The sequence below is a fragment of the Giraffa tippelskirchi genome, chromosome 6 (assembly GCF_054371585.1).
Source record: "Giraffa tippelskirchi isolate mGirTip1 chromosome 6, T2T-mGirTip1v1.2.pri, whole genome shotgun sequence".
NCBI classification, from domain to species: Eukaryota; Metazoa; Chordata; class Mammalia; order Artiodactyla; family Giraffidae; genus Giraffa; species Giraffa tippelskirchi.
In genome coordinates, this window is record NC_137280.1 from 22957038 (window position 1) to 22984237 (window position 27200).

Consider the following 27200-nt stretch of genomic DNA (forward strand, 5'->3'; position numbering starts at 1 on the left):
ATAGTGGAGCAGAGGAGATAAAGATTATAAAGGGCCTTGGTGGCCAGTTTAACAACATTGGTTTTTATTCTGAGATGAGAAGCCACTTTGAATTCTTAAAACAGAGGAGTATGATCTATCTTACATCTTAAAGGGATAGTTACTCTGTGGAAGGGCAAGGACAAAACCCTAGAGCTCACTGGGGAGGCTCTTTGAATGACCCAGATGACGGTGGCTTCAATAAGGGCAATAGTTATGGAGATAACTGCTCAGGTAAATATTTTGAAGCTAAGGCCAAAAGATTTCCTGGTGGCTTGAATGATGGGTGTGAGAGATGTCTCAAGGTTCTGACCTAAGGAAATGCAAAGCTAAGTTTTGTTAACTGAGATGGAGAAGACTATGTACAGACTTAGGAAAGAGAGAATAGAAGCTTAATTTCAGACATGTTAAACTTGAGATACTTATTGAAGAGACAGCTGGTATATACTTGGATATATGACTTCTAGAGTTACAGGAGTGATCCACAATGGAAATATAAATCAATATCATCAGGGGGAGTTAGGTGGTATTGGAAGATATGACAGCAGAGGCAATCACCAAGGGAACGAAGGTGGGCAGAAAGAGAAAAGATCTAAGACTGGACCCTGAAAAGTCCTAAAGTCAAGAAATTAGGAATCAGCAAAAAATTCTGAAGAGAGGTAGTCAGTGAAGTAGGAAAAAAAAAAAAAAACATAACAGGAAAGTATGTATCTTGGAAACCAAGTGAAGTATGTTTCAAGAAGGTGGGTGTGTACTCATTTTTGTCTGACTCTTTGAGACCCCATGGACTTTAGCTCGCCAGCCTACTCTTTCCATGGTATTTTTTCAGGCAAGAATACTGCAGTGGGTTGCCATTTCCTCCTCCAGGGGATCTTCCCAACCCAGGGACTGAACCCGCATCTCCTGTGTATCCTGCACTGGCTGATGGATTCTTTACCACTGAGCCACCACCTGGGAAGCCAACAAGGTGGGTGATCAATGACAAATGTAGTTTTTAGATCAAGTAATATGAGGACTAAGAATTGACCAGTGTTTTAAGCAACACGAAAGTAACAGATATCCTTAAAAAAAAAAGCAGTTTCGAAATAGTGGGAATGTGGAAATGTGGAGTGCTGATGATCCGGAAACACAGTTGGTTTAAGAAAGCCTGGAAAGCAAGGAACTGGCATTAGTAAATGATGAGAAACATCTCAAGGAGATTTTCTGCTAATAGCTACATCAGTCTTGGAGAAGGAAGAACCTATAAAAAGCATTTAAAAACGTTTTGCATTGCATTTTCTGCTAATGTTATGGGAAAATGAGGACACAAGATTCAGACCTCCACAAGTGCTGGTGTGAAGCATGCTAACCTGGACACACTGAACTTATAGATATTGGCTTTGGTCTTATTTTTATATCTTGTTATGCCAGTAGAGTTACTGAAACAATATCTTTGTACTTGCCAATAAACTATCCTAAACTCTCTTTGCACAAATAAGCAAGATTTACTCTAAAAAGTACTGCTGCCAGAAAACTAAGTCTAACTATATACATATGAATGCAACCCCCTTACATGGCTTGATAAGGTTTTTTTTTAAGTGAATTACTTTTCTCTTTTATGGTAAAAACTTTGTAGTTTCCTATTAAAAGGGGCAGCGGGAAATGTGTGCTTGGAGAGGGATACGTTTTTTGTTTCATTTTTTCTCCTTAAGTATTGTGGGTTTTTCCCTCTTTGACCACTTGTAGAAGAAGACCTCCTGAGCAGTATGGAATGACTTGGCAACATCTTTAGAAATAAAAAGCAAAATCCCGTTGTTTGGGGGTTTTCTAGCAATATTGTCTGGAGAATTGTTTTTCTTCTGGGCTTATACATGGCTTTCCTCAAATTATTTTCTTATATGGGTAATAATCACACCTCCTTCTTGATTCTTTCATCAAATATGGCAGAAAATGTTACTGATGAGTAACTAAAAGGTTATGTTACCTGAAGAAGCATGATGAAAGGGAAACATAATTGAACTTGGCTCTTCAGAAAATATGGTTTCAAAAAATATTCTCAAATAGTTACACAAATTTGGTAAATGAGCAAGGTGACATCTCCACTCAGTAGGCAAAGAATTTTTTAAAGTAAATGGTGTTAGACCAATTGGGTGTCCATCCAGAAAAAGATAAGTTGGTTTTATACTTCTTACTACACACAAAGGTAAATTCCATATCAATTTAAGTTTACATTAAAAATAAATAAATTATTAAGAGAAAATATATCCTTAGGTTAAAGAAGGCCTAATTTACAATCTAGAATCATTTTAAAAATTGCTAAAATTAATCATTTTGACTACCAAAAATACAAAAAAGTCTGAATACCAAATTTAAAAAAAAAGGCACAAAATCAAAAAGCAAATTATAGAGAAAAAGTTATTTGTAATTCATAACTTAAAAGACAAATGCCAAAACAATCTTGAGAAAGAAGAACAGAGCTGAGAGTATCATGCTCCTAGACTTCAGACTACACTACAAAGCTATAGTAATTAAAACAGTATGGTTCAGGCACAAAACCAGACACAAAAATCAATGGAGCAGAACAGAGAGCCTATAAGTTAACTCACACACTTATGGTCATTTAATCTGTAACAAAGGAGGCAAAAATATACAGTGGGGAAGAGACAGTCTCTTCAATAGGTGGTGCTTGGTAAACTGGACAGATACGTGTAAAAGAATGAAATTAAAACATTTTCTCACACCATGAAAAAAAGTAAATAAACTAAATATGAACTAAAGACCATTAACCATAAAACTTCTAGAAGAAAACATAGGCAGAATACTTTTTGCATAAATCATAGCAATATGTTTTTTTGGATCTGTCTCCTCAGGCAAAGAAAATAAAAGCAAAAATAAACAAATGGAACCTAATAAAATTAAAAACTTCTGCAGAACACAGAAAACCATCAAAAAAATGATAAGACAACCTACTGAATGAGAGAAAAATATTTTCAAATGATATGACAGATAAAGGATTAATATCCAAAATATATAAACAGCTCAAATAACCCAACGCCAAAAAAAATACAATTAAAACATGGGGAGAAGACTTGAACAGACATTATTTCCAAAGAAGACACACAGATGGCCAACAGGCCCATGAAATGATGTTCAGTGTCACTAATCATGAGAGAAATGCAAAATCAAAACAGTGGTATCACCTTACACCTGTCAAAATTGCTATCATCAAAAAGACAACAAATACCTGATGTTGGTGAGGATGTGGACTAAAAGGAACACTTGTATATTATTCGTGGTAATGCAAATTGATGCAACTACTATGGAAAATATGAGGTTTCCTCAAAAAGTTAAAAATAGAACTATCATCTGATCTGAAATTCTAGTTCTAGGTATATATGTAAAGAAAAGAAAAACACTAATTTGAAAAGACACATGCACACCAATGTTCACAGCAACATTATTTACAACAGCCAAGATGTGAAGGCAACTAAATGTCTATCAACAGATTAAACAGATACACACTCACACACACACACACACACACACACACACTGGAATACTACATGGTCATAAAAAATAAATTTTGGCATTTGCAACAACATGGATGGACCTGGAAGGTATTATGCTTAGTGAAATAAGTCAGACCAAGAAGGACAAATATTGTATCTCATCATAATGTCAAAGCTAAAGAAAGAATTAAGGGTATTAAGAGGTACAAACTACTATGTATAAAATATGATACAAAGATATATTGTATAGCACAGGAAATATATCCAATACATTATAATAACTTTAGATGAAAGAGAAACCATAAAATTTTTGAAGCACTACATTGTATACCTGAAACTAATATAATATTATAAATCAACTACACTTCAATAAAAAATTAAAGGAATTTCCCAAAAAAAGAAAAATGCAAACTAAGGCTACATAAAGCAGTCAGTCTAAACAATCACAATGGCATAAATTCAAAAGTTAGACAATACCAATTTGTGGGCAAATTTATAAGGAAACTGACAATATTATACATTACAAATGAAAGTGAAAAACAGAACAATTACTCTGAGGAAAAATATGGCAATTTTTACTTATTTATAAATGCATTTATTCTTTCACCCAAGATTTTGCTTTGGGGAATTATCTTATAAAAACATGAGTATGAAATGATGTATGTTCAACTATTCCCTAAAACCTTGTTTGTAATAGAAAAAAACCTCAATGTTATCAAACTCAAACTTACATACTGTAAAACATCCACCCAAGGGAATATTAAACAGTTACAAAAAGCAAGAAGGAAGCTCTGTATGGACAAGAAAAGAGCTCCAGGATATATTACCAACTGCATTTTTTAAAAAGTCATATAACAGGGCATACAGTATGGTATCTTTTGTTTATAAAAGTGGGGAGACTAGAGTGGACATGGACAGGGGTTGGAGAGAAACTTCTTAACGATGTTATAGTTGGATTTTTTAATCATATAAATACACAAACCATCCAAATTAAAAAGAAAGAAAATAAAAACAAAGCAGAACTGGAGTCAAATCCTGATTCACTCATAGACTATGTAACCTTGTATAGTAACTTAACTATCATCCTGAGCTTGGTCTCTTAGTCCATAAAATTGGAAAAACACGCCTTGTTTATTTATTTTTATTTTTAATAGATGATGAAAAACATATGAAAACACTTTTGAACCATGGTGTGATAAGAAAGGAAGACCTATTATCTTTTATTTTCAGTTTTCTTAAAACGAGTTGAAGGCCTACATACAAAACAAGGCACAATTTAATCAAGCAAGTTTATGGACACAGAAACCTCTAATACTCAGTATATGTTCTTTATTCATTCTTCTCATTCTCTATTAATTCTTCATTCATTTTTCTAAAATTCTGTTTTACTCATAAAAGCTTTTCTCCAGGCCTAGATACAATTATAGAACAAAAAGTAGGGACAAAAGAGCTGAGTCACTGGAACAACAGTCCCTCCAAATTCTTCCCTCTGGGGTGTCATTCAGCTGCCTCTCTTCTCTTGGTGGCTAGCTGGTTGCAAGGACCCCTCTGGCCTCCTGTCCAGCTGCTATCCAGAGAATCCATTGCTATCCACGAGAGCTCCATATTCTCATCTTCCTCTACTACTTTTGCCATCTCTGCTGTCCCCTTCTCCACCAAATTGGCTACTTCCGGGCTTCCACCTCTAAGGAAGGCAGCCAAGTGCAGGGGCCAGGAATGAGTCATGGGAACAGCTCCTCAGATGGGCCTCCCAAATGCCACGGCTTCTCCTGGTTCCACTGGTCCACCTTGGGCAGAGTGGGTAAAACTCCTCATAAGAAGCCAGGGAGAGGCCAGAACTTGCAGGGCCCAGGCACCCTGTGATTATATCTTGCCATAACCTGAAGTGTGATTTTTTTTTTTTTTCTTCAGGTCTTGGGCATCTGTTCCCACAAGGCAGCTGCGCTTCACATAAAGAAGCAATTTCCAACATTCCCATCGTCATCTTTGGTTAACAGTGAGAGGGCTTGGTGTCCCCTTATCATCTCCGCCCTCAACCCCCCGCCCCCAGTCTCACTCCCTCTCTGCCCCTCCACTTGTGGGCAGTCTAATTTCCCAGTGGATGGACCCATGCTTCCAGGTTTTCCTCTCCCAAGTATCATCGGTCTATGGGGGTTTTCTCTACAGCCATATCTCTTGATTCTGACCAATTCTTCGTTTAAAAAGAATGATTCCGGGGGCAGCTACAAACACTATAAATCTTTTCTGAGATCACTGCTAAGAAAAACTACAATTTCAGAACAGTTATTCCCCAGCCTTGGTTGATGAGTATCAGATTTTCCAAAAGACAACAACCCCAAATTTACCAAAATTCCCTCTAAAAATATTTTTTAAAGTTAAATCATTGTATGACTGTCATGTGATACTCTAAGCCCTACCGTAAGCAAAGGGCAAAGTCCCTCAAATCTCACACATACACTATTAAGTATCTTTTCCAGTCATGCGGTTAGTCAGAAAGGAGAAAGAATGTTAATACAATTTTTAAAAAATCAAGAAAATAAAGTTTTTAAAATCAAGAAAATAAAGTTTTTAAAATCAAAATTATTCGAGCTAACTTTTAAAAGGACAGATCATAAAATCATAGGATAAATACATTTCTAAATGGCAGAATTAATATATACACATATATATTATTTTGGTGAATCTTGTATGAAAAGGAAGGAAAGCATAGATATATATCTTACCAGATTGTTATACACTATGGAAAGAAAGAGCATCCATCTCTAATACCAGTGGAACACACTATATATAAATATAAGGCTGACATGTTCAGTAATATTTGAGAATTCAAAAATGCATAGCCATCTGCTGAATTACTTATCTGGAGTTCAATTTGGTAAAAATGTCTGTTTCTTATGCATACCCAAAGTCCCCACTAAGAACTGAGACCAGAGAATTACTGTGGTTTCACTACAAAGTTTCAATGGGTTCCATAGAAACATTTCTAGATTACACTGGAAATTGTTATAAATATTTCCTTATGCCTCTGTCTTCCACTCAGCTGAAAAGAATCTCTTTTCTTTCTGATCTTCAATCATTGCTAAAGTGTTACCTATCTGTCCTTGTAATGGCTCCTGGATGCCACGTCCTGCAACCTTGTGTTGTGACCTCAGCATGACAGCTGTTCCAATGGTCTTGGCTGAGGCTGTTGCATTTACTCACCCAAAGAAGCAGAATGTTGGCTCCGTGCACTTACTGTATGCCTGCTAACCCTGGCTGTCAGTCTCCTGACAGGTTGCTCTGTCAATTTTCCCAGGTAAAGGTCCTAAGGGAGGCTTTTCCACACAGATGGACTGCATGATGTGACCAACATCTCCTCAGCAAGAGAGCAAACATTATTGCCCTGAACCTAGAAAGTTCATGCTTATGAACCCCAAATGGATCTATAAATAGCTAGAGTGAGAATAGTGAGAATAATTATATCCATGCAATTCTAGGTGAACTATGAACACAAAGTACAGGTTAGGGACCCTTGACAATTAGTCTAAGATTCAGATAGTTACTAAATAAGAAAATAAAGTATTCTAAAATAATATTTAGAATACTATTTGGGTCATTTTTAGAGGCTCAAAAAACACATAGCTTTAAACAAGGGAAATTTTAAAACATCATAAAATTCTGGCATTGAATGATTTAAAATAAACTCCTTTATTTTGCATATAAGGAAACTGTGACTCAAGGATTTTCCCCAGGTCACCATGGCTTTCAACTAGAAGCCATACTTTCCCATACTTTTATAATACATATCTTGAAAGACAGGCTCCAAATTAGGATTTCAGTATCTAAGTACTAAAAGCAAATTTTATTTCTCACTTTTAATCTTTATTTCTGATGTCCACTTAATAGAAACTTTCCTCTCTTCCCTATCTTCACAGTCTTACCTGATTTTCATAAAAAGTACCTTCCTATCCAATGGTAGGGTTATTTGACACCTTAAGGGATTTGGAGACCTTCAGGATAAGCTCCTACATGCCAAGCCATATAAAACATGACTATAAATAACCATGGCTATAAAAACCAGACTACTTGCCCATGGCCTAAGAAGAATCAGACCAGGAAAAAGAAATTAGGCAGAAGACCCATATGATGCTAGGCAAGCAAGGAAGGTAACATGACTTGTTACTCTAGTTACATCCCTCTATATCCAACATGTGTGTGTGTGTCTGTGTATGTGTGAGTGATATGGTGAGAATGATAACTCTTTTCAGCCATCAGTACTATACCTGTAATTTCTCACCTGAACAATCTGACACTTGTTAAAGGAGATAAAGAATTCATAAACTCAGACTGAGGTCCCAAAGACCTGGGTTCAAATCCTTATTCTGACACTTAGCTTTTGTGTGCTTTGAGGAAGGCTCTTAATTCCTTCAAACTTGGGTTTCTTCCTTTGTGACAGGGAAGTAATCATGTCTCCCTCTCAGGGATCATGGTAAGGTTGAAATTACATAGCACAGGCAAAGGGTCTGTATTCACAGAGGCCCAATTAGCTCAATTTTCATTTGTTTTTATAAAGTAAGACTACATTAATAAATAGGAGGGAAAATGCAAACAGTACAGAGCAAATCAGACTGTTGTTTTCGTTTCTTTGCAGACCAGTGATGTTTAAAAACCCTTTCCAAGAATACTATAAATTCTCCCCAAACTCCAAGTGGAATTCTTTCTAATGCCATTTGAAAGTTCACTGGGTTTAAGAAACTCTATCTGGGGATGTCGTATCTGATAGAAGCGCTGGGCAAAATTTTTGGCCTGGTTCATTTTTGACCCCCTGAGATTTATTCCTTTACCCTCCTCCTCCCTTCTCTCTCACTTTGTTTTTCTTCTTCCTGGCACTGCCCCTAATAACTTCTTGGGCAAAAGAAGGTGTTTTTTTTTCCTTTGTAATAGTTTGTGCCTTCTGCAACAGGTCTGGTAAGAACTAAAGGGGATGAGGCATAAATGGATGAGAAAAATGTCATCTACACACCCCCACTCCTCTCAACCCCAAAGAATGCTCTTTAGTAACCTCTGTCGTGATCCTCCTTTCCTTTCTGATTCAGCTTTTTCATCTGTTTGGGGCAAGGGTGAAAGGTCACTGGGTGGAGCCATGCTAATTGCACTAGGAAATCTCCCAGTAATGCAAGGACATCAGGGAAAAAAACAAGAAAGAAAAAATAGAAGCATGGAGGAGAAACTGCTGCCAAAAATTGTTATTGAATCCCTTTGGATTTATTTAGAGCATACTGCTCTGCATATAAATATGAAACCAAACAAATCTCTAAGTCATTCTATTTAGACCAATTTGATATTTCAATGGGAACTAAAGCTATGCCTTTGTGATGCCAAAATATAGGGATTAAAAGTGAAAAACTATGTCAATAAAGAAATATCTGTTAAGCCTATTACCCAAAACAAGCCCTGTGCTTGGGCACTGATGAGAGGATAAGAGAAGTAGAATAGAGTGCTTCTCTTTAAGGAACTTACAGTTATGGCAGTAATAATAATAATAACATCCTGGCTATCAGCATGCCACCACATACATGCTGATCATTCTCTTATCATTTTGTCCTCTATTTTTTTTCCTTATAGTCTTTATCAACTATATCTCTATCTATCTGTTCTTCCATCTGTCCTTTCATCCATCCATCCATTTATAGCTCTCTCTCTCCTTTTATCTATGTATTAAGAGATTATTTTCTTAGTCAAGTAAGTTCACGCAAATTCCTTGAGAAAGGGAGCTTGGTTTTGTTTACTGCTATTAACTCTGCTTCAAGAATGGAGCCCTGACACATAACTGACACTAAATAAATATTTCTGAATGAACTAATGATACTAATGAGATATTCACAAGAGAAGACAGGAAAATCTTAATAGAGAAAAGACATCTTCATGGAGAAAAGACATCTCCAGCTAAACATAAAGATAGAATATGGATGGATAAGAGGATGGACACAGCATGCTGCCCTTATATGCCAGGGCTGGAATGTCACAGCATAGACAATGCGGAAGAAATATTCCCAACCTCTCAATATGAATGTACAGGACACCAATGTCTGGCTACCTGGATTTAGGTCAAGTATTAGAACTATTTCTTTAATTCATGTTAATATCATTCAAATATGGTTTCCAAGTATGTGTCCTCTCTTTTTAGAAGCTTGCAATCCAGGATCTTCATTTAAGGAATGAATCCTCATCATTTATCCAAATAATTGAAACTCAAACTTTAGGGAATTCAGAGAATGAGTAGCTACTACTGATGCCTAGCTAGTCTCTGATTTCCTTTCAGATCTATTTGTCCTCCCTGCTTTATAGCCTCTTGCAATGTAACGCAATACACACTCCTTTCCCTCCTTTTCACTGAAACCAATCTAATGTATGGTTGTACAGGACAACATGACCAACCTGTGAAGACATGTTGCTAATAAAATAAACTGGTAATGGAAGAACAAAATGCACATGAGTTCACTTTTACATGAAATGTAAAACAGCCTCATAGAATGAGACTAAAATGCTGGTTGCCAGGGGCTGAAAGGAAGAGAAAGTGGGCAGTTTCTAATCAAAAGGCAAAAAGTCTCAATTATGAAGATAAATAAGTTCTAGAGATTTGCTAGACAACATTGGCCCTATAATTAACAATACTGTACACTGAAAATTTTCTTACAAAGGTAGATTTCAGGTTACGATCTTTGTTCTTACCACAAGAAAATAACATTAAATAAAAATAAAGATAATTTAGTAAACAAACCTTGCGACTAGAAACCCTGTCTTCTGTTTGTTCTACAGGTCACAAAGTCCCCACACACTAGGCTACACACTTATTATTTGGTGATAACCCAAGATCCTAGGCACAGGTTTTACCCCACAGAAGCTATATAAGAGAGTTAATTTTGAAGATAACTGATTATTGAGAAAGAAACCTATGAGTTTACTCATACAACTTTCATAGTTGTTGAAAGTTACTCAAAACTGTCATAGTTTTGAAAGAGTACAAAACTAGAATTTACGAATCATCATCATTTCTTATTTAAGCAAGAAGTCTCAAAAATAAAATGGTTATATTCCACCTTGAAACATGTTGGCCACTATTATATGCATGTAATGTGTCTAGCTATATACACCTACTATTAAAGGCAGTGAGATTTAGGTATAGTTTGAGCTATGTTAAAAATACATGATATAAATGGGTGACCTGGGTTAACAGTGGACTCCTGATAGAAACAAAGAAGTTCATAATACTGTTCTCTATGGGAGAGGGTGAGGGCGGGATGATATGGGAGAATGGCATCAGTTCAGTTCAGTTCAGTCGCTCAGTCGTGTCCGACTCTTTGCGACCCCATGAATTGCAGTACACCAGGCCTCTCTGTCCATCACCAACTCCCGGAGTCTACCCAAACCCATGTCCATTGAGTCACTAATGCCATCCAACCATCTCATCCTCTGGTGTCCCCTTCTCCTCCTGCCCCCAATCCTAACCAGCATTAGGGTCTTTTCCAATGAGTCAACTCTTTGCATGAGGTGGCCAAAGTATTGGAGTTTCAGCTTCAACATCAGTCCTTCCAGTGAACACCCAAGATTGATCTCCTTGCAGTCCAAGGGACTCTCAAGAGCCTTCTCCAACACCACAGTTCAAAAGCATCAATTCTGCGGCGCTCAGCTTTCTTTACCGTCCAACTCTCACATCCATACATGACCACTGGAAAAAACACAGCCTTGACTAGACGGACTTTTGTTGGCAAAGTAATGTCTCTGCTTTTAAATATGCTATCTAGGTTGGCCATAACCTTCCTTCCAAGGAGTAAGTGTCTTTTAATTTCATGGCTGCAATCACCATCAGCAGTGATTTTGGAGCCCAAAAAAATAAAGTCTGACACTGTTTCCACTGTTTCCCCATCTATTTCCCATGAAGTGATGGGACCAGATGCCATGATCTTAGTTTTCTGAACGTTGAGCTTTAAGCCAACTTTTTCACTCTCCTCTTTCACTTTCATCAAGAGGCTCTTTAGTTCTTCTTCACTTTCTGCCATAAGGGTGGTGTCATCTGCATATCTGAGGTGATTGATAGTTCTCCCGGCAACCTTGATTCCAGCTTGTGTTTCTTCCAGCCCAGCGTTTCTCATGATGTATTCTGCATATAAGTTAAATAAGCAGGGTGACAATATACAGCCTTGACGTACTCCTTTTCCTATTTGGAACCAGTCTGTTGTTCCATGTCCAGTTCTAACTGTTGCTTCCTGACCTGCATATGTGAAACGAATAGCCAGTCCAGGTTCAATGGGTGATACAGGCTGCTCGGGGCTGATGCACCAGGATGACCCAGAGGGATGGGATGGGGAGGGAGGTGGAAGGGGGGTTTTGGAAGGGGGAAACATGTACACCCATGGTGGATTCATGTCAATGTATGGCAAAACAAATAAAAAAAAAAAGAATTGAGAGTAGAGAGGTAAAATTTTACAATGCTGTGAAAAAGATACTCTATAAAGACAACATAGCTAGAAAAAAAAAAAAAAGAAGTTCAGTTATCCTGACCTTGGACCCTTTTTTTAAGTACATTACAGAATAAGCACAACTCCCCAGCGATTTTGCAACTTAAACAGTTTGGTATTAATTCTTCTGTTGAGGCAATCATTTTAATGTAAATAAATATTTGCTTGGTAGTACAAATTATCATCCTGGTGAAAAATATGGTGGCATTCCATCATTTCTCTTTTATGAGCTTCTTTTTTTCCCGTCTCTTAATTCAAAGGTTCATTTTTGTCCTAAAGTCTTCTCATGCCCTCATTTTCCTGGTGGCTCTAGGTCAATTTGCCTATGACAATTTGCCAATGTACAATTAGGCAAAATGCAATTTTCTAAATGTCTAATTCTCTGAAAGCAATTCCCTGAAAAAGATAGCTTTTTGAAAATTGCTTTTTGGTAAAATAGTTCATGTTCCTCCCTGGATGAGTAACCTTATCCACTCACAAGGACTGAACTACAACCCTATACTCATGTCTCCCACATCCACCTAAATATTCAACTTGTTCCCTTGATACATTAAAATTTATATGTCTAAAGGTCTCCTTCCCATTATTCTTAGTTCTAAGTTGTCCTTCTAGTTTTTCAGACCTCAGCGAAAGTACCACTTGTCACCAACTTTCCCAAATCAGGAACCTGAGTCATTACAGAGTCATTCATCCACTCCTCACCCTTCACATGCAATTAATTGCCTAATCCTTCTGATTTTAACCCCCTAATTAAATAGGAGAAGGCAATCATCAGATCTGTTCCCCATAGATGCCTAAGTACCTCTCAATCAATCACCTTCTCTTCATTATTGTTGTCTACTGATGAAGGTTTGGCCTGTCCTCTCTCTCTCTAGGCCACTCCAGGACTATGACAGAGAGATCATAATTAGATGCCTAGAGATCAAAATTAGATTTCCCTTTACATTCTTCCTCTACTTTGCTACCAGAATGAGCTATACTCCAATATTTTAAATTATTTTCAGACTCCCTATTGTCTATAGCAATGGTGCCAAAAGTATATTCCATGAAACACAAATCCTGCAAGATGAAACACAAAAACTGCAAGATGATCTGTGTTCAAGTAAATTTAGAAGATGCTGCATTTCATATTCTCATTTTCAACATCATAAAGGCCACTGACATAATAAAGGTCCTGAAAAGACGTGAAGTAAAGAAACACATAGCATTTTATAACCCAGTATATCCCACAAGCATTTGACTCGTGAGCTCTTTTTTCCCCCGAAGTAACAGCTACTTCATTAAGTAAAGTCAATTAAATGGATTGACCCTGTCCATGACTCCAGCCTTATTTTTTGCTCTCTCCACCCTATAGTTCACATCCTGAGAATCCTGTATGACTTGCATTCCTCATGAGCACCGTGCTCCTTCCCATGTGTCTCTGGCTCCCATTACCTAAAACGCCCTATTCTAAACCTATCAACCACTTCCACCTTCTGACTAACTCCTACTCATCTTTCAAAACACATCTCAAGTTTCATCTCCTCTAGGAAACATTTTTGACCTTTCTAACCTATGTTTGGTTTTTCTCACAATGTCCCCCTACTCATCACAGCACTTACCATCTTTTAACTAAAACTAGCTTTTCCCCTATTTTTGCAATCTCCTCAAGGACCAAATCATTAGTACAGAGTAAGTACTCCAAAAACAGTGGCTGAACTGAAATAAACCAACCCATAATGAAAGTAATAGATGACAATATAAAGTTGTTAAGAACTTGTAAAATATCACCATCCCTCAATATTTCAAAAATATATTTGAAAAACCATTTTCTTTTAAAAATGTTCATAGTATACATCTTATTTCTTTAAATAATGTCATTGTTTATTAATGTTATTGATGATCTGCAATAAAATTTTCCTTCTCATCTGCATTTGCTTTTTTCAATAATTCATGAGAGATATTTAATTTTTTTTTCTTTGTTAAGAATGGGAAGAAAAAGAAACTGCTTGAAAATATTCACCATGGCAAGTTTCTACTATGGAAATTAGCCAACACCACTTTGGATTTGAAATATAAACACTAACTAAAATCAGTGTAAAGACACTGAATCCATGTCTTTGCATGACCTTATTTGAACAACAGCTGGTCTTGATTTTATTTGCTTCAAACCTACCAAACCTGTTTGGGCTATGAAGCAGGTCTGAGCCAAGTCTCCTATATTTAGCTGTTCATAAAAGATGACAGCTTTTCTTCTGGGTGAATTGACCTCATGACATGTTTCCCCCTAAACCTCAACTTCCTTGTATTCAAGATCTAGATTTCCAAGAGTGAGCAGAGATTATTGACCAACTTTGACAACCTTATAACTTACTTGTGAATACACAGGGTGCCCACAAGTGTAACATATAACAAACATTTGGGCTGATTATTCACTAATGCTAACTGACTTACCTCATAGAAAAGAAGATATCTCTTTCATTTATTTCATTCACTCACTTGATAAATATATGCTGAGCACAATTATATGGCAGGTGTTATGCTGTCACAAAGAACATAGTATGATAATAACAGTCTTTGTGACCCCGTGGACAGTATAGTGTGATAGTAACGACTCTATGATCCTATAGACAGCAGCCTGCCAGGCTCCTCTGTCCATGGGGATTCTCCAGGCAAGAATACTGGAGTGGGTTACCATGCCCTCCTCCAGGGTATCTTTCCAACCCAGGGATCAAACCCAGGTCTTCCACATTGCAGGCTGATTCTTTACTGTCTGAACCACCAGGGAAGCCTGATAATAATAGTCATAATGCTATAAATAATAGCTGCATGAATTGAGTACATTCAGTGAGCCAAGTGCTAGGCTAACTCATGTATGTGTATTATTTCATTTGACCTTTAAAACAAGATTGTGAGATCAGTGCATTGCCATCCCTTTGATATATTAGGACACTGAGACTTTGAGACATTGGTACAGCACTGGAAATCACAGAACTAGCAAACATCAGAGCCACATTAAATCCAGACAGCCTGTCTGCTGAGAAGTCCCTTTGCTTGGTTACCAAGCAAAACAACCTATCAGTGGTCACATAGTATCATTCTACCATCAAATGTTTCATAGACATGTTCCTTGCCTGACCATTAATGTGCTGCATCAAACAGAACTGACCAGGAACTATTTCAGGGTTTTGAAGTGACAACAAAAGCTGAGGAAATAAAATTAAAATGTTTATTTTTTAATTAAACAACTTTGGAGCATAGGTACTGGCAAGTATTTGATGAATATTAACTGATTGTGGTTAATGGTAAACTGTAGTTAATGTGGTTGTACTGTGTGACCTTTGAGGTACCTTCCAAACAGGAGATTCTATGATTAAAGAGGTGGCTTAATCTAGTTGTTTCTAGATTCCATCTTAAGACTGTCTCTTGAAAATCATATTTAACTCAGGCTATTTTCAAAGAAATAACTTGGATTAAGCAAGACACTCAGTCATATTTATAACAAACTAAAGAGGTCATCTGCAAAGGAATGGCCAGTTAGGACATAGTTTGTCTCAGCTTGTATCCTGTGAGAAAATGGAGCTCAAGATTAAAAAATAGAGCTATTGTATGGCATCATGGAAGGGTGGTCAGGAAGACATACTAATTCATCCAGTTGTGTAACAAATGCCTTTTCTAGGTAGTACGCTATTCTAAAATGGTGATGTCTTCTATAGATCCAACATACTAGAATTTGTTTTATAGGAATTTGATCAGTGCAGTAAGTTATGGTAGATCTTGAAGGCACAAAGAATGCAATTCTCCAACATTCATCTTGTAAATATTCTGCCCTACCCTACCCCTTGGCTCACTTAGCCATATATATCCTCCCCACAGGCCAAAAAATAAGATTGTTCAAACTATGTATTTCCTGACTAATTTATTATGATGGTTTTTGGGGTTATACAATATTCCCAGCCCAAGAGCCACTCACTGGCAAGAGAAAATAATCCCTTTTTCAATTAACAAGGAAAAAATATCAGACCAAATTCCAAGCTATTTGACCATTTTGACCTTGGTCTTAGACTTTCTTCACGTTTCCACGAGCTCAGAGGTGAACTCCAAATCCCACTGTGGAGTTAAGTTTTGTTTAAAATACTATTTAGTGGGAAAAAAACAGCAATTTTTCTAACTCTCCTGGAATTTAAATGTCAGTAAGGTAATAACCAGGTGCCAAGGTGATAGGTTGCTATAACATAACATGATCCAAAGTCCATTTATACACAGAAGTTCTGGGCTTTGTGTCAAGAATTAAAATGTCGTACACCAATTCCTATATCCTGAATGTATCTTTTACCCGTGGGAAGCAACATGTTCACAGGAATTTTTGGAGCTGGGTCAACCAGTGACCTGAAATTACATTTAAGTCCAGTGTCCCTATGTTCCTTAAAGAGGCATTTATAGAAAACCAAATAAAATGTCTTACATAAGCCAGTAAAAATTGCAGCAACAATATGATCATACTATAATCACTGCCATTGAAAAAAAGTTTCTGTGAACAGAACTAGAGAGTATACCAACAATTTAGCTCCTGATGAAAATGTTACAACTTTAATCTGCCTTAAGGACTCAAATTCTAGTTATTAAAAACACCACTTTGGGTAATATCTCTTGCTTCAAATCCTGCCTTCCTCACTCACTGGGTGACCTTGAATGTGTAACAGAAGTCTCAGTTTCTGCAACTATACCCCATAGAATTATGACATGATTTAAATGTGATAATGTAGTTAGAAGTTCTCACTATACTGTTTTGGCTCACAGAAAGGACTCAGTAAATATTGGCTGCTAGTCTTTATCCATTCAACCAACAAGTATGGAAAGCCTACAGTTATCAGGGACTAAGCTAAGGGGAACAAATAAAAAAAAGAACTTAACTAAAACAGTGTTTTAAGTTTTATTTTTTTTAAATGTTTGTGATCTTGGGTATTTTTCCATTGACCTTATTTCCTCCAATGGCTTGTATGCTACTCTATATGCCATATCTGCAATTTCTTTTGATTAGCTCTAGCATACGATAGTTACTTTCTGGTTGACTAATTTTTCTCTGCCACAGGCAAGTTCTGAAAGTTTATGAGGTATATACTTAACCAATAACATAGTTAAGGCTCAGTCAGACTTCCTTATACTTGATCACTGCTGAGATCGTATCATGGACATCTGTACATATTGACAGGATTCGAGGACCTTAATGAAAGCAAAAACTCTGAAAACTAACTTGTCTTCCCAATGAGGTGCCTTCACCCCAGAAGAGACTTGTTATTTTTCAGAACTGTTCAAGACATCAGGGGTCAGGATCTCATCAGGATTTAGCTGCTGTCCAGTCTTCACTTTTCAAATTTGCCACCTTCACTCTAAGGACATGGCAACAGTGTCATGTACTGCTTTAAAAAAATGTGTGTTTGTGTGTGTGCACTTGTGCACTCGTGCATGTGTGCTCTGTATGTGCTTTGACACTTACCTGTGGAAACAGTCTATCTGCAGATGACAGAAGAAAGCCACAAAAAATTGTATGTAATGCTGAATTAAAATGCAATACACATATATAGCTCAAATTAGTGGTTTAATATAATAAACGAATGATGTAATTGCATTGTCTTCTGAACTTGATACTTTAATATTCATATATATGTCTTATCCAAAATAAAAAGCCCTGTAAATTTTAGTGTCTTTGGTCATTACTTTTATCTTAAAAGAATTTTGACACGAATTTTATTAAATTTTAAGCTATGAATCAATTTTCTTTTTTAACCCTGGATAAAACTTACCTTAATTTTTATTTTCACACCATGAGTACAATCCAGAACTGCCTTTGTAAAAATAACTTTAACTTTCTAAACTCAACATCAGGTTATGAACCAGGGTAAGACCTGAAGATAGATCTGTTTCTAATACAATTCATCTTAAATTCTTTTTTGAAACAGAGTACGGAAATGTTACTTTGTAGGCTAGAATGGTAGTCCTGCATTGTCACTGACTAATGGCAGGAAGCCAATTAAGTCACGATTTCTCTGGGTCTTGGCTTTCTCACTAATAAACTAAGAGAATCATACTAGATGAGTACTAAGGCCCATTGCAGTTTTTAAACCCCATGATTCTTTGGCTCAATTTATAGTTAATGTTTAGATTATCTGACGAATGCAAAACAAACCTTGTTTTTATTTAAAACAATATAAACATTTATAGGGCTTCACTGGTGGCTCAGATGCTAAAGAATCCACCTGTAATGCAGGAGACCTGGGTTCCATCCCTGGGTCAGGAAGATCCCCTGGAGAAGTGAACGGCAATCCACTCCAGTATTCTGGCCTGAAGAATTCCATGGACAGAGGAGCCTGGTTCACGGGGTTGCAAAGAGTCAGACATGACTGAGCAACTAACAAGCACACACACATAAGGATATATATATTTTTTTTTTTTTCAAAAACTTGTGTGAATGAAAATTTGAGTTGAGGGTTAGAAATTTTCCTTAAAAATACTTCTTACTATGTTTCAGTTCAGTCATTAAGTCGTGTCCAACTCTTTGCGACCCCATGGACGGCAGCACGCCAGGCCTCCCTGTCCATCACTAACTCCCAGACTATGAACTAACTCCAAATAGCTACTTGAGAAACCTTTTTTTAAGGAACTACTTGGAAGAAATAATTGTGTAAGTAGAAGCAGGATGACAATGAAAATTTTAAAATCAGAAAAATCTAGGTTCAAATTCAAGGTTCATGGTATCATCCTGGGCATATAATATAATCTCCTGGGCCTCCATTTTTTCACCTGTAAGGTTGGGGATAATATATACCTCCTATGGCTGCTGTAAAGATTAAACAAGACATATAAGGCATCTAGCATGACAACTGATTCATGATAAACACTCAAATATTATCCACTATCTATTTCTCTTTCTAAAACTCTTGGCACTAAGGACAAGAAATTCTTGTTTCAATAGAAACAAGAGTTAATTTGATAGACTGTGAATCTCTTCAGTCTAGGAAGGCAATATTTTATAGTGGTTACCAGATTGTACTTTAGGGTATTATAGACTTGCATTCAAACTCAAGGTTTGTCATTTATAATCTTTAGGACCATAGGAAATTTATTTAAGTTCCCAGAGGTGTAGTTTTTCATCTGTAAATTAGTTATTGTAAGGCTTAGAAGAGAGAATGCAGGGCAGTATCCATATCATCATAACAACACAGTAAATGATAGCTATCTTTACTAGGCTTATGTTCTGTAAACTTGAAACAGTAACTAGAATAAAGAAGAAAATCAATTAATATTTTTGAAGGAATGATTGGGCAAATAATTTTTGCTTGGTTGATGAACAACACCCAGAATCTCTGTGTGTCTTCTGGGAGCAAGGCAGGCCCTGGAATCCGACAGCTTCCTATGGAAAGCATGTCCTTTTCAAAGACAGACGTCTTTCTTGACATGAAAACAATGCCGTGTAAACCCTTGTGTTCTTTTTATGGAACCAGCTAGGGAGTCCTCATGTTTTTTGTTCTCAGTTAAAAAACTGTTCCATGACATTTTTCATGGATGTATCCTCATTGTCTGTAGTCAAGTATTTTTGGGGGTGTGTGTGTGAATGGAGTGGTGGGTATGGCTAAAAACTTTGGGAAATCTGAAATAAAGGTTAGAGCTTTCCCACAGGGTAATCACGAATTGGTTGCATGAAATGGATCTAAAAATTGTTTGCTTACATAAATATATTGAAGGTTAAGAAACAGTGGCAGTTAATTAGATTTAAAAAGCAACAGTAACAAAATAACACTACTGTATTTATACTTAGCTAGGTAGATATCCTAGAACTCAAAAGTACCAAGAGCTCTACTACTAGAACATTTAAAACTGTATCATCATTTTAGACTAACATTTAAAAAACAACAATAATGTGTGAGCTCCCTCTGCTGGATCTTTGGACTGTGAAAGCCAGATAGAGGTTTTAATACTTTATATTTACCTAATCAATTGGATTACTCATAGTGATGAGATTAACACAAAGAAGTAATGATGATCCATTTCAAAATCCACAATAAAACAATTTACCAAATAAACTGAAATTGGTTGTGGATACCTTTTTCTATTAGTTTTTTTTTTAAAGGGATTTTATTTGGTTTTAAGTAGGAGACAGCAGATTTGTTTGTTTCATTTTATGTTTTAAAAAAGAGGCATTGATTTTTTTTGGAGAGAGGTCACATGTGGTACATGGTACCTGTTGTCAGGGTAACCATGTCCTCTGTCTATACATGTCAAGGCCAGTTGCCTCATTTAGAGACAATCAGACTATCAGGTCAAAGGAAACAGAAAATGCAAATTATGATGTTCAGGCTGTTTCATATAAACTACAATGTGATTTGATTCATTCTGCAACTCAACTCAGAAAAGTTTTCATTTTAATAATACATTTCTTTAAATGTTACAAATGTTACTGTCTTGTTAAAATAATTATGTTCCGGTGAATACGTAGGCATGTCATGTCTTTGCATTGGGGGCTTTCTATATTTATTGACCTTGGAAATGAGATGTGAGGATGAAATGTTCTTTAATAAAATTAGAACTTTTCTCTTCCAAGAGTCATAAAACATTTATCCAGAACTGTATAAAAATATTACCCCACTTAGCTATGGACCAGTTCTGAATAAGGTTCTTTTCTTTTTTAGTGCTCAATGACCCTGAATTTAGATGCTGTGTTTAAAAATTACTTGCAGAAGGAAGACTATAATTAATATAAGGAATATTGAATTCCGCTTTGAGAAGGGCAAGTTATTGGCGGGCTTTCTGTGTTAATATGAAGAACAGAAATAGAATTTGTTGCAGAAGACTGGATTTTGATCTGTTCCTTAGTTCAGTGTAGATTTTTACAGTGAGATGCACAAAATATAAATATAAAAGTGAGTGCTCATGTATTAATTAAAAAGAAAAATTTGTTTTACTGTTTCATGAACTTTACATTCTTATTGTTTATACTTTATTATAAAATTCTGAATTCATTAAATTTTTTTAACCATACATTACAGGTATTGATAGTGGCCTCCATATCAAATACAGCCACAAATGCATCAATATATTTAAAATTAACTCTTCTATAATATCTCCAGAAAAGTAACCAAAACAATTACCTAAGTTGAAAAGTTTCACCAAATTAGTATCTTGAGGGAAGAGATAGTTCCTTACTTTGCTTGAAAAGGCTAACACATATTTCCTCAGAGTTTTCATCTTTAATTTCCTCTTTTAAAGCACATTATGAAATTTAGAGGAATTTCAAAAGATATTCCTCTAAAAGGAATGCATAGCTATTATTACTTCTTTTCACAAAGGGTTTCCCCTTGGATTTACCTCCCAAGGGAACTGAAGAAACTAAGAGGAAAATGTATCTGGGGAAAGATATCAACGTAAAATCAACTATAAATACAGTGACCACACGTTCCAATTAACTGGGGACAATCTTGGTTAATGCCTTTTTTCCTGGCATAATTATTAACCATGACATTTTATTCTCAAAAATGTCTGTTTTAAAAGGTAAATTATAAGACCGTCCTATTTATAGTCTAAACACTTCTGACAACATTACCATTTGTTTTTTAGAATATCATTTCCAAATGTACTTTTACCTGAGTTCTAATTCCTCCATATTTTAAGATTTCTGTAGTTAATATGCAGCAGCCTTCTTGGAGAGTTATATTCACATATTTAAGGCTGCTCAACTTTGTGTGCTACCAAAACTCCAAAAAATTTTGGACTAATTACCAGCCCACCATTTTTTTTTTTGCATAATACATGAGTATTATGCAAAAAAATATATATAATGCAGCATGGAGGTAAAACTAGTCATAGTTACATGAGTGCTCAGTTCCAATTATCACAGGATCCGTAACCTCACTTACACACTTCTTTAGCTATATCCCACCTAAAGGAGGGGCTTCCCAGGTGGCTCAGTGGTAAAGAATCTGCCTGCCAATGCAGGAGACACAGGAGACATTGGTTCAGTCCCTGGGTTGGGAAGATCCCCTGGAGCAGGAAATGGCAATGGACTCTAGTATTCTTGCCTGGAAAATTCCATAGACAGAGGAGCCTGGTGGGCTGCAGTCCTTGTGGTCACAAAGAGTCGGACAAGACTGAATGACTGAGCATGCCTGCACGCACCTGAAGGACCAAAATTGTGAGGAAACAAAGGTACCCGTTAAAATGCCAGGTCCAATAACTCTTCCAGAGAATATCAAAGGGGCTCCAATTTAAAATAAAAAGTGCTCATAAAGCACAGACCTAAACTGTTTAGCTGGAAAATAGATCTCATTTCCCCATCCATTCTAATTAATTCTAAATTCCCCATAATTTTCTAATTAATTATGTTTATTCTATGTTTTCTGTCTTTCCAAGTAAATTACTTAAGTGCAAATATTTTGTCTTCAGTAATTTGGCTTTGTTTTATTCAGTAATTCATTCAAGCATCTAAAAAGAAGTTACCACAAAGTTTATGTTTAATCAATTTGTCTTGAATGAACAAGTAAATGAACTCCTTAAAGAAAGTTTTAGTTATGGGACCTGGCTCACAGTGGGTATGCTTTTTGAAGAACGAAGGAACGAAGGCATAGATTTATGAAAGTGCAGGTATGTGGCTGGATCTCAGAGAAGGACACAAGACTGGAAAGGTATTTAGGAACAGTTCATGGAAAAACTTAAATGTCATGTTAATGGCCTAGTTACCATTTATTAGGATATTACTATGGGTCATATGGGCTTCCCAAGTGGCGCTAGTGGTAAAGAACCAGCCTGCCAATGCAGGAGACGTAGGTTTAATCCCTGGATCGGGACGATTTCCTGGAGGAGGGCATGGCAACCCACTCCAGTATTCTTGCCTGGAGTCCCCATGGACAGAGGACCCTGGTGGGCTACCGTCCACAGAGTCATGAAGAGTTAGACAAGACTGAAGCAATTAAGCAAGCATGCATGCACACACACATGGATCATACACTGTGTGAGGAATAACAACATCTTCCTATAACAAACCCAGAAGGAAGTATTATTTTCCCCATGTCAGATGGGAAACCAGACTTTCATGAAGTTTAAGTAACTTGTCCCAAATTACATGCAAGTTAGCCATGAAGCTTGTATTCAAATCTAATTTTCTGTGACTCCAAAATTTATGCTTATCATGCTGCCTTTCATTAGGCAAATAGAAAGCCATGAAGAGATATGAGTAGTGGGGTAAAATCTCTGCCTTGTGTTTTCACAGGTAATTCTCACCATTATGAGTGATAGATTACACAAGAGGATGAATGTTAGATCTTAGTAGCAGCTGGATTCCAGATGTGGAACTCAGGACAGGTTTGTAGATTTCTTGGGCTTCCCTGGTGGCTCAAATCATGAAGAATTTGCCTGGGATGCAGGAGATCTGGGTTCCATCTCTGGGTCATGAAGATCCCCTGGAAAAGGGAATGGCTACCCATTGTAGATTTCAGAGCTGGAATGTCCAAGACAGTGGCTATTAGCCTCATGAGACTATTGAATGCTTAAAATGGGACTGGAATCAAGATTGCAGGGAGAAATATCAATAACTTCAGATATGCAGATGACACCACCCTTATGGCAGAAAGTGAAGAAGAACTAAAGAGCCTCTTGATGAAAGTGAAAGAGGAGAGGGGGGAAAGTTGGCTTAAAACTCAACATTCAAAAAACTAAGATCATGGCATCTGGTCCTATCACTTCATGGCAAATAGATGGGGAAATAGCGGAAACAGTGACAGACTTTATTTTGAAGGGCTCCAAAATCACTGCAGATGGTGACTGCAGCCATGAAATTAAAAGACACTTGCTCCTTGGGAGAAAAGTTATGACCAATCTAGACAGCATATTAAAAAGCAGAGACATTACTTTGCTAACAAAGATCTGTCTAGTCAAGGCTATGGTTTTTCCAGTAGTCATGTATGGATGTGAGAGTTGGACTATAAAGAAAGCTGAGCGCCAAAGAACTGATACTTTTGAACTGTGGTGCTGGAAAAGACTCTGGAGAGTCCCTTGGATTGCAAGGAGATCCAACCAGTCCATCCTAAAGGAAATCAGTCCTGAATATTCACTGGAAGGACTGATGCTGATGCTGAAACTCCAATACTTTGGCCACCTGATGCGAAGAGCTGACTCATTTGAAAAGACCCTGATGCTGGGAAAGATTGAGGGCAGGAGGAGAAAGGGACGACAGAGGATGAGATGGTTGGATGGCATCACCGACTCAGTGGACATGGGTTTGGGTAAACTCCGGGAGTTGGTGATGGGCAGGGAGGCCTGGCGTGCTGTGGTTCATGGGGTCGCAAAGAGTCAGACACGACTGAGCGACTGAACTGAACTGAACTGCATTTTGGACACTTTTGTTGACTATGAGGGCTACTCCACTTCTTCTAAGAGATTCTTGCTCACTGTAGTAGATATAATGGCCATCTGAATTAAATTCACCCCTTCCCATCCATTTTCATTTACTGACACCTAAGATGTTAATGTTCACTACTGCCATCTCCCACTTGACCACTTCCAATTTACTTTGATTCATGGATATAAGGTTCCAGGTTCCTCTGCAATATTGTTCTTTACCACATCGAAATTTACTGTCACCACCAGGCACATCCACAATTGAGTGTTGTTTCTACTTTGGCCCAGATGCTTCATTCTTTCTGGAGCTATTAGTAACTGCCCTTTACTTTTTCCCATTAGCACATTGGACACCTTCTGACCTGGGGGGCTTCCAGTGTCATATCTTTTTGCCTTTTCATACTGTTCATGAAGTTCTCTCAGCAACAATACTTGAGTGGCTTGCCATTCCCTCCTCCAGTGAACCACATTTTGTCAGAACTCTTCATTGTGACCCATCTGTCTTGGGTGACCATCTGCAAAGTATGGGTTCATAGCTTCATTGAGTTACAAAGCCCCTTCACCAAGACAAGGCTGTGATCCTTAAAAGCATTCCAGGTAGAATATAGAAGTTCATATGGGAAAACTGCTCCCAGAAAAGAGAAGACCTATGGGAAATGATTATGTATGAAAATTCTCTGAGTGAGATCTACAATTAAAAAGGAAATGTAGTAGCATCTCTTAACTAAGGATAGAACCCAGAATTCAGGATCTTATTGAAATTCTCATCTCAAGGTTCAACTTGATCTACATGCAGAGTCATAATTTAATTTAATCCTTCTGAAAAAGGTACTATGATTATCTGTGTTTTTAAGATTATCACCAAAAAAGCAATATTTAAAATTAAGTCACTTTTCCAAGGTCACACAGCTAAACCTCTATCACATCATCAAAATCTTCCCCTTCAACTTCTAATACTTTTCTGGAGTTCCCAAGACATTTCTTTCCATTGGATCATTTTCACACTGTCACCCTACGGTCCTGCACTGTACTTTGCTTCATGGCAGCAAACCTTCTCATCAACTCCACTTCCTTAAATTCTCCCTCCTGCTCTTAGATCTCTCAGTCTTTTCAGTGATTCCACAGAATGATTTCTTGAGCAGTGCTGTCTAATTAAAAAGCTCTTCAAATCCTTCTCTTCCATAAGCATTTTCCATCAACTTGCAATAAACACTGGTATTTCACTTGTTGTAATGTGTACATTTTGATTCATAGACATTCTCATATTAATAGAGACAAAATGACACTTATATCCTTATGTTTTAATGTAATAAATCTCTTTAACATGTGAACACTGCATTCACTTTGTTATTTTTGAGGTCACAGTTTCTAGAGGCCAGTAATCATGTCTGATAAGGAAATTTGGTACAAAGCCCATTAGGCTCCTCATTTGAGAATGATAATAAATATGTCAAATGGCAAACTAGAACACATTTATCTGATAGGTGGAGTCCCAGTGACATTGATCTATTCATTAAATATTTATTTGGCATTTATTATGTTTAAAACTCTGTGCTAAGTGCTCATGTGCTCTAAAGTAAAACATTAATTAAAACCAGCTAAATTATTTGGTTTGGTTCCTCCCTAAGATGAGTGTATGTCAGGTGACTCCTCTGCTTCTCAGTTTCTTCTTTATAATAAGGCTATTAGATGATGCCCAAAGTCCTTGCTAGTGGTGTAGGTTCAATGTGCTTGTGTCACTCCCTAAATTGAGAAGTCATATCTCTTAACTTCTCAAATTAGATATGGTTTAATCTTTACAGTTATAAAACTGAAATAAAACTTCTCTTAAAAAGATTCTTGAATGGCAAGAACTATCTTGGATGTATTATAGGTTTCTCTTAACAATATTTTAAGTGTAAATGAATCATAAACACAAGGATTGTATTTCTCCTAAAATAAATGTGCCTAAAATCCCAGATGATATTTTCTTGGCAAAGTACACTTAGGCTTTAAACCCAAGACATTTAAAAATCAGATGATATACTGACAACAGGATATTAATGCAAGATCTATACCTATGAAATGAAGTAAATTCAGGCAATATGTTGATTTTAACAGGCTAAGGAGCTCTAGTGCTTTTATCCCCCTGATATTAAAGTAAAAGTATATTTGGGACTTAACAGTCTAGTTCAAGGTCCAAACCACAAAGATCTTACTATTCCTCACATTCATTATATGGACTTCTTTGTCTATCAGCCAGACAAATCCCTCTATAACACTTGTTCTCTATTAATCATCTCTTTCAGACTGACTTAACTGGACACTGACTCTTTCTATAAATTCTCCCTGTTTTCCAAAGTGTAGAATCTCTTTTTTTCCAACACACTACATATTTCAGGGTTTCCAAACAACTTTCAGTTAAGGAGTCCCTCATGTTTATATAAACAAACAAGTAAATAAATACATCTGTTTTCTTGAAGCTCTTGCTGACTGACTATATATTTGGGGGGTGGCATTTTTTGGTCATGCCACACAGCGTGTGGGATCTGAGTTCCCCAACCAGGGGTCCAATCCATGCTCCCTAGAGTGCAAGGGCAAGGTTCTAGCCACCCAACCACCAGAGTATTCCCCTCAATTGACTAGACGGTCTTTACTCAATTCTGATATTATCTTCTATTATTCTCCTGGTCAGTTCCCTTGATTTAATAAAATAGTTGGCACCTGTTGAAATCATTTTTTTTCTTGGTATTCTGAGTAATGTCATCATCTACTGGATGACTTATCCAAACCTAAACAGAATAATCTTTGAACTTATCTTTTTTACTCCACTTACTATCCTTCTCATTGG

General features: G+C 36.8%; 1 protein-coding gene and 1 long non-coding RNA gene across 6 annotated transcripts in view; one reads left to right on the top strand and one right to left on the bottom strand.

Moving 5' to 3' along the window:
- On the top strand, positions 1–26971 carry LOC145510100 (uncharacterized). Its single transcript, XR_014056679.1, has 3 exons — positions 1–252; positions 848–985; positions 23244–26971. It is a non-coding gene; the product is annotated as an uncharacterized LOC145510100 (long non-coding RNA).
- Positions 1–27200, bottom strand: part of ANGPT1 (angiopoietin 1) — a 797336-nt gene that overhangs the window by 682882 nt on the left and 87254 nt on the right. The window lies entirely within an intron of this gene.